Source organism: Epargyreus clarus, unplaced genomic scaffold (genome assembly GCF_041222505.1).
Source record: "Epargyreus clarus isolate Ecla_fem2 unplaced genomic scaffold, WU_Ecla_fem_2.2 ptg000014l, whole genome shotgun sequence".
Classification (NCBI taxonomy): Eukaryota; Metazoa; Arthropoda; class Insecta; order Lepidoptera; family Hesperiidae; genus Epargyreus; species Epargyreus clarus.
In genome coordinates this window covers 10,142,495-10,156,096 of record NW_027332222.1, presented here as the reverse complement: position 1 = coordinate 10,156,096, position 13,602 = coordinate 10,142,495, and positions in this window count along the sequence as shown.

The window sequence follows — 13,602 nt, the reverse complement described above, 5'->3', positions numbered from 1 at the left end:
TCTGATCTAAAGTATTAACGTAGACTCCATTATCTAGCAAAATTTTGATTTTTCCACCACTACCTTTCGAAGCAGCGTAATGAATTGGTGACATCCAGGTGTCAGTATTAATATTAGTACCTCCAGATATTAGTATCCGTGTAATTTCTTTGTCGATATTCAAAATATTTTAGTGTAATGGGGTGAACCCATTTTCCCATTTTGGACCAACTAAATTAGCATCCACACCATGTTGAACAAAAAGTTCAACAACTTCGACGCGTCCGTTGTTAATAGCATCATGAAGCGGTGTCTCATCATCCTTATTCATTCAGCACTTCAACATCTGCACCTTCCTTTAATAAGATTTCCACTATTTCATTGTTCCCATTTCTTGCTGCCAAATGTAAAGGCATATATGTTTTGAGCTCATCGTCATAGTCACAACTTATATTATTAACTCGAGCTGTAAAATTAATTAAACTACTAACAGTTTCAAAATCTCTGCAGGCAGCAGCAACACAAAGAGAAGAAATTCTAGAATTATTTTTGATATTAACATCATCATGCTGTAATATTAAATCGATGATTGGACGACGTCCTTTTGAAATGGCTAGATGTAAAGCAGTTGACCGTTTTTCTCTTGAGTATTGCCATCAGCGCCTGTTTTTAAAAGATGCTCTATCATCCTTTTTCCGTGATTACTTTTATCCAAGATAGAGGACCTGGGATATGGTATAAATTATGAAAGAAAGCAGTTAGCATTGGCAATTCGGATGTCATTCAACTCCTCTGGGATTTTCACGTTAACAATAAAAATAAACACCAATGTAAAACACCACTTCATACAGCTGTGTTAACATTGTTTAACACAGCTGTATACAATATTTTATTGATAGATATTGAGTAGAAGGATTACACAGGTCAACAAAATTTTTTTTTTTTTATGTTGCCCTGGATATCTCTTTGGATTTTTTTACTTTGAAACTTACGAAATCCGAATATATTTATAAAAGTGCTGAAGTGGCTCTTGTTTTTTTTTAATTTGGCATTTTTTGTTTTTTAATATATTTTTCAGTGAAATCGATATTACAAGTCATTCAAATTAAAATATCATAAAAGTTATGGTTTCATAAATGTGAATAATTATTTTTATGCAGTACAGAGATCGTTACAAAACGTCACGTGACTCCCCCTCCCCTCACTTCGTGTAAATGCCGACGAAATTAGTGTTTTCTCAAGGTTAAAAGACGCACAACGCGCTTTTGGGTAAGTTGCTAATGTTTGATTTATTAAACATTTCCATACTCTGTTTTTGTATTGTTTGTTTATGTTTCCGTGTAATAAAGTAGTTTTTTTATTTTGGTTGATATAATTTTAATGTTTATTTTGTTTTAGAAAAATGAATACTACATCGCGAAGAAAATGCAAATATAGCCCTGATGTTTTTTGTTACATTTGTGGTATTTATATAACAACAAAACAGACACGAAATATTACAGACTATGTCAAAGAGGTATATACGGAATATTTTGGTTTACAAATTGAAAAACAAGATAAGTCGTGGGTTCCTCATAAAGTTTGTAAGTCTTGTGTTGAGTCGTTACGTTTGTGGAAAAAAGGAGAACGCCGCGGACCAGAATTTGGTATTCCAATGATCTGGATGGAGCCGAAAAATCATTTTGATGATTGTTACTTTTGCGTAGTGGATGTTAAAGGTTTCAACCGAAATAAAAAGTGGCAATATCCAAGTTTACAGTCAACAAGATGTCCTGTTTTGCACAATGAAGATATACCTCGTCCTATTTTCAATTCTAAAGTGGTTCGTCAGCCTTCAGAAACTATGACGTTGCTTAATTCCCAGCATTCAGTACAATCTACGAGTGGAAGTGAATTTGAAGGTGTATCATCTGCACCACAATTGTTTTCTCAAAATGAGCTAAGCGACTTAATTCGAGATCTAAATTTATCAAAACAGGCAGCGGAACTATTAGCTTCGAGACTGAAAGAAAAAAACTTGTTGGGACCAAATGTCACTATTACAGCATATAGAACAAGAGAAAGACAGATGTTACCATTTTTTTGTGAAAACGAAGAACTTGTTTATTGTAATAATATCTCAAATTTACTTGAGAACATGGGTTTAAAGGAGTACAAATCTACTGATTGGCGGCTTTTCATTGACAGTAGTAAAAAGAGTTTGAAGTGTGTTTTATTGCATAATGGAAATCGATTTGCATCAATACCGATTGCCCATTCAACCAAACTTAAAGAAGAGTATCAAAATATTAAATTGGTTCTGCAGAAAATTAATTACAACGACCATAAATGGTCGGTCTGTGTTGACTTAAAAATGGTTAACTTTTTGCTTGGTCAGCAAAGCGGTTACACAAAGTACCCTTGCTTTATTTGCTTGTGGGATAGTAGGGCAAAGCAATTTCACTGGGAAGAACATGTTTGGCCTTTAAGAGAAACTTTAACTGTTGGCAAGGCCAATATTATAAATGAGCCATTGTTGAGTAGAGAGAAAATTATTCTTCCGCCATTACATATCAAATTGGGTATTATGAAACAGTTCATAAAAGCATTAGATAAGGAAGGTGAGTGTTTTAAATACATTTGTAAGACATTTCCTAAGCTGAGTATGGAAAAATTAAAGGCTGGAATACTTGATGGTCCTCAAATTAGAACTTTGATAAAAGATAGAAACTTTATAGAAAATATGAATGATTCTGAGAGTGAAGCTTGGCGAGATTTTGTATCGGTGATAAAGAATTTTTTAGGTAATTATAAAGCAACAAACTACGAAGAAATAGTAAAGAAAATGTTGAGGAGCTTTAAGAATTTAGGAGCACACATGAGTATTAAATTGCACTATCTCCACAGCCATTTAGATAGATTTCCTAAGAATCTGGGAGATTATAGTGAAGAACAGGGAGAGCGCTTCCACCAAGACCTTAAAGTTATGGAAGAAAGGTATCAGGGAAGATGGAATAGCCATATGATGGCAGATTACTGCTGGTCGTTAAAAAGAGATTGTCCCGATAAAGATCATAAAAGACAAGCATATAAAAGAAATTTCTCAGAAATGTAACATAAATATACATATTTTTTTTTTATTTTTCACTTCTTTTTACCTTTATTTAATACTAAAACTTGATAATTTATAAGAATTTGCAATAAAAAAAGATTTTTACTAATACACTTGTTTTTGTTCTAATACTTGTTTTGTATAATATAATAATGATGAATTAAAAAAAAACTAGAGCCAATTTTGAAAAACTGTTTTTAGTTTCTTAAATTAACAATATAAAAGTATTCAAAACCACTATCACTTCAAAGGCAACAAAACCACTGTTGACCAGTGTTATCATTTTGATAATATCTTAAAAAGCACCCCACGCTTTTTTTACAATAAAAAATATTTTTATCTTATTTACACTATTCTTTATTCAAATTTAAAAAAATATATTTTCTATTTTTTAGTTGGATTTTCTATAAAAAGTGTATTTTTTTAGTTTTTTTAAACTATTATTTATTTTTCATTTTTTGGTCGAATTTTTTATAAAAGCGTATTTTTTAGTTTTTTTAAACTATTATTTATTTGTAATGAAAAGAAGAAAATTGAGGCGAATAGCCGAAGATATAGCTCAGTGGTGAGACTTGGAACAGATTTTTATTTAGCAGTGTTACTAGTAAGTTGGAAGAGAGAGAAATTACAGTTATTCAACAGTGTATTCAGTAAATATAATTGCAGTAATAGTTGAGGCTATATTTCGTACTGCAGTAACAAAACAGATTGTTTTTCCATCGTGAAGTTTATGGAACGTTTCATACACATATAATGTACCTCTTAAAACGGCGTTGAAATGTGCCATTTCATATTTATGCACGGTTTATGAAGGTAAACTCGTAATTTTTTAATTACTGGCAGGAGACACACAGTCGGGGTTAAATGGGTCGTAAATGAGGCTGTGACGCATCTGTCCCTTGGAGGAAGTTCCCGCTGCGACAACGCCATCTATATGGGTTTTGGTGACCGCTTTTAAATAACTTATTCTTTCATTACGTAGCCCCGTGTAGCTAAAACATAATTTAAAAAAAAACTGTGATACCACTATGGCTGAAGTTTAGTCTCCTAATTGGGAGGGCTGAAGTTTAAATATTAGGTATGTACTTCTGATTTTTTAAGTTGTGCGTCATAAAAAATAATCACTTGTTATAACGGGAATGGAAAACATCCTAAGGAAACCTTTGCCCATGAGACTTCATTAAAATAGTTTTTAGAGTGAAAAGCCTACCAATTCGCATTTGCCCTACGCGGTGGACTATGGATTATCCTTCCGATTCTGAGAGGATACTCGTGCCCAGCAATGGGACAGTAATGGGTTAGCTTTTCTTTACTTTGAATGTCCAACCATCACTTTTAAATTTTAGAGTTGTCAATAACTTATAGTTACTACTTAATATCAGACGTTATTGCTCCTTATTTCTTTTCCTGATAAATTTATAATACTTAAGAGATTTCTTTCGCTATTCTATAGAAGAATTAGTCAGAATTTCACTAAAACAACTTTGCTGTACTTAAAAATAAATATAATTCATTCATAAATTAAAACAATCTTCATTTATAGCGCTACCAAGAAAAACTTCAATTACTTATACACGATGAAGACCTCTCGAGAGATTGAAAAAACATAGTACTGGATAGTTTCTCATTTTTTAACGATTCATCGTTATTTAAGATGGAAAAGCGGGTGGATTCGGTAAACCCTTCCCGCATAATCTCGGCATCGCATTAAGAAAATGAATGAGAATTGCAATTCTGTTAGTCCGAGCAATTCTTTCTAGAATATTTTGCAATATTGCTCGCGGAATTTTAAATGCTGTACCTTAAAAAATAGTGTTATAGGCTTGTAGCTTCTGTCTACGGTATCTTACTTAAACAAACAACACGACACTCACAGCCCCACACTAGGATTACCTGTGTCGTGGGTGCCATGGACACACACATAGACAAATACACAAACACCCAAATCCAGAAAGATAAATCTAAATTCATCATATCTGTCTGGCCGGGGATCGAACCCGGGACCCTCTGCGCGTCAGACCGGTATGGTAACCGCTCCGCCACGCGTGTCGTCAAACGGATGAACGGAATTGTTTTTAAAGCTGGTTTAATCGAAATGATTCTATACGATGCTTTGTCGAAGTGTTATCTGATCTATAGAAAATACCTTAAGGGACATTCAGACTTAAACATTGTACATGTTCCGAAACGTTTGGGAAAATAATAATAAAATGCACTGAGGTTTTATTTGACGTCCTCAAGTGCTTCAGCTAAACAACTGAAAAATCGTATTTTAAGGCAACTAAAAAGGCCATACACCGATTGACATTTGTCGTTAATCCAGTACAGTACCCTTACGTACAGTAACGTTACGTATACTTAATCCAATATTCTGTTCCGTTTGCTTTAGTAGACTGAGTAAACGTAACAATAAGTAAGTGCTCAAGTCTTTCTGTCTGCCTCACATGTTCGCAAAAAAAAGAGACAAAACATAAAGCGTCATTTTGTCAATTTTGACATTTAATGTTACTTTTCTGACACTATAGTTCTGATACAATCCGCAAGGGACGCTGATTGGAAATTGTATGGGCAAATACGTAAACCGATACCAAAACAGTCATATTTGTCAAAACGTACAAACTCATGGTACTGCTGGTCACTGACACTCACGGGTCTCCTCTTAGACAGAAGGGGGCCATAGTCGGCCTCGTTGGCTAAGTGTGAATTGGCAGACGTGCCTTCACTTTTTTGTCCGTAATTCTCGGATTGATCTTATCTTAAATGTATGACGGTAGCTCACCAGGAAAACGACGTCATAAAACTTCATTGATATTGCAGGCTTACATAGTAAAAATAATGGGCTTTCTTAAACTAGACATTTTTTATCTGGCACACGTATTCCGTATTAAGATATGCAAATGGCCTATTACTTCGAACCTCATTGGCTCGGAAAGCGTCTAAGCGTCTATCGGTACTACCAATAATTTCCATTCAGTGCGCGCGACGGAAAATTAATCTAGATTTTCGGAAAATTCAAGTGAGTAAGGGCCATGTTGACTACGTGAATATTAATTTTGAGCTTTTACTTCCTGTGTGTACTTGTTGACCTTTTGTGTAGACGGTCGGTAATATAGATTAGTAAAAATACTTCGCCGCCTTGAAATTGAGTGAAGCCACAAACGGCTTATTAGTAAGTTCTTTTTTTGAATTCTTGACAAATAAAAACATTTTTAGAGAAAATTTACGAATAATTAACTAATACTGCGTAATTTACGTAATAAAAAAATATTTATTTCAAATATTTTAGGGACATTTTAGCACGGAGACGTGGCAAAACTTTGTTACGCAACTATTTCAATTCTCAAAACTGGGTACTTTTTCTTGTTAGGAGTGAGTAATCTTTATTAATCTATGGTCGGTAAAGAAAACATTATAAATGCTACCGTGGCAGTTATTGATATCGCACGGAAATTATCGAATAACGCTCGTTATTATTAAATAATTCAATCTATCCTATTTTTGTACCAAATATAAATTTTACTTTTTGTTGTGAACCTCTAGTTAAGGTTCCTGTAAAACGAAGTAGTAAGTACCTATATAAGTTTGTAGACCCGCGTGGCGGAGCGGTCACTATACCGGTCTGACGCGCAGAGGATTCCAGGTTCGATCCCCAGCAAGACACATCTTAATGATGAATTTAGATTTCTGTTCTATTCTGTACTTAACGATTCAAAGTTTGTTCAATAAATATTCAATAATAGTCGGCGTTCAATCTTATCACTTGGGATAAAGAACATCTGCGTGTAATATGCGGATAATATTGCACAGTAAGTCGGTGGAACTAGCTAAAACCTCTTACATATTTTCCAGCCTTGCACTTCCCTAGTTTTCTCGAAACTACGCAAGTTAGCCCTTTACACCCGAGATGATATGAGCGTGAGTTTCACTTTAAAAAAATTCCCACGTGATAGTTTCTTATTTTTCGAAACGCAACCGATGCCGATCGATCGTGAGGAGAGTATCGCACGTGATACCGGCTAAGTGAGCGGGGTGCAGGTGGTCAGTTGTGCTAGGGACTCGTCCAAAGATGGCAGATTTTTTCGACCCGCGCACTGTCACAGGTAATTAATTATTTTTGGTATTAAATGTTTAGTATCTATTGTTAGTTATAGCTAATTTGAAAGCTAAAAGAACACTAAATACGTGGAATTTAGTAGTTTATTCGATTAACTTGCAATTTAGATACAATTAGGTTGCAAATTTCAACTGTTACGATCGTGTGCCTACGGTTGTTGGTGCAGAATAACGTTTGATGAAAATGCTTTTATTGCTATTACCAGTTATGTGTAAGTTTCGTGAATATCAATTATGTTTGTTTCAATTTTAGGGGTACATTTAAATGACGATCAGATTTTGCCAGTGGGGGGTGAGGAGAAATGTATCGGACATTGAAGATCTTCATGAGAGTGAAGAGCTTCAACCAAATAGATTAGAAGAGTTTCAATTTGAAGAATTGTGCCCTGAAACAGATCCAGAAGCACATGCAGACCCTCAAATAGAAACTGACCTAGAATTGGATCTGGAACTTGAGCCTGAACCTCAACCATCTACTTTAAAATCATCCCTAGAAATTTCTCGCCGCCGAGCATCTTCACGTCCAACACATCGAAAAATAGCTTGGAAAAGAATACGTTTTCTGTCTTGAAAAGGTCTACACATCCCTACCAACATCTCCAGTAAAGTTTCCAAAGAAATATTTTTCTTAATATTTTAATTATGAGGCTCTTGATATGTAACCAGATGCACAAATTTATATTATCTAAGAAGAACCGGTCGAAAACTTAATTTAATTGCAATAGATATGGCTAAAGTTTTCTCCATCTGCATTATCATTGGATGTATTCCCTAGCCAAGAATACCTACGCCTTGGAGACCTGGATTTAAGACGGAGGCAATAACGGAAGACAGAAGAATGTTGATTTTCATAGAATTACGTAGTTTAGGTTTCATTGCCAAGACAGATTTTTTATAAAGACTAATAAAAATAAATACAGTGATGTTAAATATCTCCAAATTGTTTTAATTTTCTAATATTTTTTGATAAAAACTATTTTTTTTTGCAATTTTCACGATCGTGAGTGTGACAGTTCCCACCGGAGACTCACGATCGTGCGGGTCGATTTCTGGATTACGTATAAACTCTGGATTTTTTTTCGTATTTTTTGTGGATCCCTTAAGCTATATAAAAAGCCGTAATAAACGTTTTGAATCGGAAATTGCGAAAAAAAGTCTTCGGGTGTAAAGGGTTAGAGTATAGCAAACTTCGAAGAGTTTTCTAACAGTTTTATTTTTTAAGCTACGCTTTCGTCATAACTTTGTAGTATTCAAACCACCTGGGTTTTAATTTCTATTCTGTAGAATTCTGACATTATTTAAATATCGCTAAAATAAACATCGCTTTCGAAGGTGGTAGAACCTTTTGTGGTTCGACTCCAGCGGCACCACCGCCACACCTATTTCTACTAAATAACAGCAGTGTTAGGCGCTGCTGTGTTCCAGTTTGAAGGGTGTGATAAGGGGGACAGACTTTTCCGGGGCGTTCCAGCTTAGTCCTCAGGGGTAGCGGCACATCTGTGGCCGACCTCAGGTGGGAATATGTAATCCTATGTGTATCTATCCTAGCCTTGTTCAAACTCTAGCTAGTTGTTTAAGTGTTAGTCTTTGTGTGTGGCACCCACAATACATAAACAATGGTTTGCGGCTATAAGAGTACCTATAAAGTGTTATCTAGTTATTTTTAATATACCCAGGTATAACTTTGGATATTCAGATAAGAGGACTCTGAACCGTTAATATTCACACTATTACAATTAAAAACTTCAGCTAAAATATAAAAACTTAACAAAAGGTTTAAATATTTTCCCGTCCTACAATCTAATTTTGGATTGAAATGTCGTTGAGCTGACTAATTAAAACACGAAGCAAACGTTTAGAAACAAGTCAACTCGACGTCTCACATATTTACAAACTTGGTGGAACTTCACAAAGCTGAAACTGTATAATTCACTCATTCCACTCCCTGAAGTTATTCCTTTCATTCTTATTTAAGAGTTTGTATCAACTCAAACAAAAACATTTGTGTATTTGAAGTTCAATGAAAAGAAATGTTTATTTTACTGTAAGTTTTTATTACATTTCTGAGCGCGGGATTTTTTGTTTGTTACTATTACGAGCTAAGTATAAAACTTGTTTTAATCTGCAAATAATTTATAATACAACCGTTGCCCCACGGCTTTACCCCCGATTAAAAGTGTAGATACTCGGGAAACTTCATGGAGTTTATTCTTAGTAAATGTAGCCTAAGTTATTCCTTGTAACATAAGCTAATTGTCAGTAAAAGTACCTTCAAACCCGATCTAGTCCTTTTGGCGATTATCTGAATGTGAATCTGGTGGTTATCTAAACAAACGGATAGTCAGACAGATTATAAGTACCTTATAGGTACACTGCCATATGCATTTAGTAAAATTGTAGCTTTTTATGAGTTTACAAACAGACACTTCAATTTTACTTATTTTTTGTTTTAAAAATGCTATTACATGAGTTTGAAAAGTGATTTTAGAAGCTGCATCTCATCGGCCTCAATTTTATTTATAGTTCAAAAAATTTCATAATAATATGTAAATGTAATACAGTGCAATCTTATTTAACTAAAGTACTCTTTACATTAAAGTAAAAGTAAATACTGCGTACATTAAAGAATTACATTTCGTGGCATGTTTTACAGCGTCTAAAAACTTGAGAGTTGTTCAGATCAAAAATAAATTCGAGAGCTCTAGCGAAGGAAACAGTTTCGAGCGAACTGTCTCTTTTTATAGCAACTTGGTTTCCTACGTGCCCGGTTTGTTAACAACGAAACAAAAGCAAACGTGTACTCGTGGTGGGATACAAGAAACTTAAAAATAACAGTACTTTTAGAGTACGATTAATCATGTTTCAACTACTTAAGACAGAGAACTTTTAAGACTTCTACGACAAAATCATTGATTTAGTTAGCGATTAATGGAAATTCTCCTTACATGTTAATATCATGTCAGTATATTAAAGGTACCTTGCAGAACTCTTTGTGACTCGATGTGGCTGTTAAATCGATTTCAACTATAAGACTATTTGCTGCATTACAAATATGAAACATTTCAATTTAATCATAAGGTCTGGTATCAGGTATCTGTGATCACCAAGGAGTTATCTAAATTAGATGGAGGACTTTAAGTCTATGAAATGTCTCTATGTATCGTACGTTTAAAGTTCTTTGTTCGTTCGTCTGTCCTTTTAGCTTAGTTCTCTATAATTTAATTACGTAATATTAGAATATGATGTGCCTAATAAAAATATCACAGACCTTAAGTAATTAAATTTATATTCACATAGTTACTAAAAATATAAAGTTAATAAATATAATATTTCGTATAAAATGCATTTCGATATCTTTTTGTCAAGATTTTGCAATGTATGAATTTATTTCGTGAGAAATCGTTTTGGACTCAATGGCCGAGATAAAATTCCCAGTGTCGTGTCTTGGGAAAATATTGCATTCCCTGTATTTCGGGGCTGGAAGCCGGAGATTATGCTGCAATAGCTGTCCGGACACATTTGGCTTGAGAGAATAAAATACAATAAATGTAAAGTGAGAAATGTATGGGATATACATAAATTTACCAAGCAGTAGGAATGGAAATGTATTTATGTATGTATTGATTTGCTGTATGTATGTCTTCAACCGTACAGTTTATTATTCAAACATAGATAAGAGATATTTTGAATAAAAACAACGCGGATTTTGTCGTATATAATTTTTGACACTATCGGTCAACGAATTATGACAGAAAAAAATATAATTCTGTAATTTAATTTACCTACTCATATAAAAAGGTAAAATTAAAAAGTACAAGTGATATATTTTGGTCGACTTCGCCGTAAAGTGGCATGAAGTTTTAACAAGTAAAAATAAGTGGCGCGAAAAAATATGGGGGTATATTTTACAACCTTTTAAATTCGTTCGTAGCGAAATATGCCAGAAACACGCCGTGACGTTAATTAACTAACGTTTGTGAAGGTATGAGAGGCGGAAATTAGGTTGCAAGTATTTTGAAACGTATTTCAAAAAGGAATTTTCTTATACACCGAAACTCGCAGGTACCGGCTACGTAACCCGAATAGCAAGATTTCCTTATAGTTTCTTCTTTTTTTTATAATATAGGAGTAGCAGACGAGAATACAGTCCACCTGATGGTAAGTGGCTACTTTCGCCCATGGAAATCTGTAATCAACCCCAGATAGGATTAGATATTCCCACCTGAGGTCGGCCACACGTGCGCCGCTACCCCTGAGGACTAAGCTAGAACGCCTCGGAAAAGTATGTCTCCCTTACCACACCCTTTAAACCGGAACACAGCAGCGCCTAACACTGCTGTTATCAGGTAGAAATAGGTGTGGCGGTGGTGTTTGTTTGTTAACTTAATTTTTGATTATAATTATCTTATAACGTTTCAAGCAAATAAGCAAAGCTTAGTTGAATGTTAAATAACTGAATATTCAACGAAGAATATTCGAAGAATTCGACACTGATACTAAATGTCTGAATATCTAAATCGAAAGTCTGATGTTAGTGCTAGAAGGTGCCTTAGTAATTATATGACATTTATAACCGGGTGCTCTTTTGTCGTTTTTAAAATTTCATGCTGCAATGTGCTACTTTGCGACTAATCTAATGGTATAAGTTGAAGAAAACGTCACAAACTATGAGCACACTCTGCGGGAACCGCGTACGGAACACAATGTGTTACATACTCGTATGTGTAGCTGCTACACTGTAGCAATCAGTCTGTCAGCAGCCATCAGCCACAGCACACAAGACGTAGCAATAGAACAGGAATACTCTTATCAATGCAGTACGTATTTAGTTCACATAATATATACGATTTATGTATTAAATAAATTAAATTCTTAACTTCAACTTAATTTCAATAAGGTAAATAAATTTAGCAAATAAAAAGTTATTTTTTAATATTTGTTTTAATAATAAAATTCATTCCTTCTTAAATTGATACATATCTGTTGAGACACTGCCGAATGTTCACAAACGTTCCATTTTTAAGTACCTACTTACAAAATACACATACCTACAAAATAAAATCTTTGTTCAAGAATCAGCGACCGGATTATCTTCAGCATCTTATGTTTTAAGCAAACACGACTTGATTAACGTTTGTCTAAGCCCACAAACTGCTCGTATCAAATTTCCTTCGCAATCCTCCGAGAAATTGTTCAGAACTCGGTCTTCCACCATTAATACGTCTCGTGCACAAACGAAGAGTCGGAGCGAAAGCAAATTTAGTTAAGCAATGTATGGCTTAGCATTTCATACTCTGGTAATACTAAGGTGCAGTACAGACTCGATTATCGTTAAAGGCGGTAGGTGTCTTTGCGGTTCGATTCCGACCAACGCCATACTTATTTCTGTTTAATTGCAGCAGTATTAAGCATTGCTATGTTAGCGTAGAAGGGTGTGGTAAGGGAGAATTACTTATGCGAGGTGTTCCAGTATAGTCCTCAGTAACAAGGGAACGTTTGATCAGTGCATATAGCTTTTAATAAGCTACATCGTCAGTCACTGATGTTATAAGCAGCATGTCTTTTGTGAGCCTAAAAGATAATGTGAAAAACACAATTTTTAATGGGTAGTATTTAAACGAGTGACTGCAAATAAAAGTTTCGAATGACAAAAATAATGAATTTTGGTTATAGTATTACTAAGTGAGCGACTGGCTTTAATACTGAGCAGCATTTTATTTTAAATGAAGTGTTTCGAATACAAAAACTACTTTGAAAAATACTATAATAAGTAGAATATTGTGTGCTCATGTCATTGATCATGAATAAAGGTAAGGTACAGATTGGGCCCACCCGCTCGCAGGGCGCTACCGCGCCCTGCTCGCTTAGTTTTATATTGTCTTATATGTTCCAACCTAACCTAACCAATTCAATTAGAAAAACCTAATCTATCTTCATACTAAAGTTGCATCTCTATATTTCCAGTCGCTCACTTAGTAATGTAGTCGCACAATTTATTAAACCAATGTCATTATCAGTCGCTAAGTTTTTTTTATTCGATCGTTTTATAATTTTCCATTTTTAATATATCCAATTACCTAGATTTTGTATTATCCGGGTGTCTTACGACAACAATAAGCGCGGTTAATCGGGCCTCTATTGTGTCATAATGGAATTGCAGAAAATTTAATTAGCTCGCTAGCTCTTTATCCCGTTTGAATACGTTTCTAGACCTAATGCATTCCCACAGGTTCCAGTTCCGAACATGAATCGCTATGCATAAGTTAAGTTAATTAAAGTTGGTTGAAGGAAGTTAATACCTTCAAACGCAAGGACGCACTACTTTTCATATATTATTTGTTCCGTGTGTAAATAGATGGCATAATTAGTATTTAAGTTAAAAATGTGTGCACGATTTTGCACGACTCATGATGCGAAGC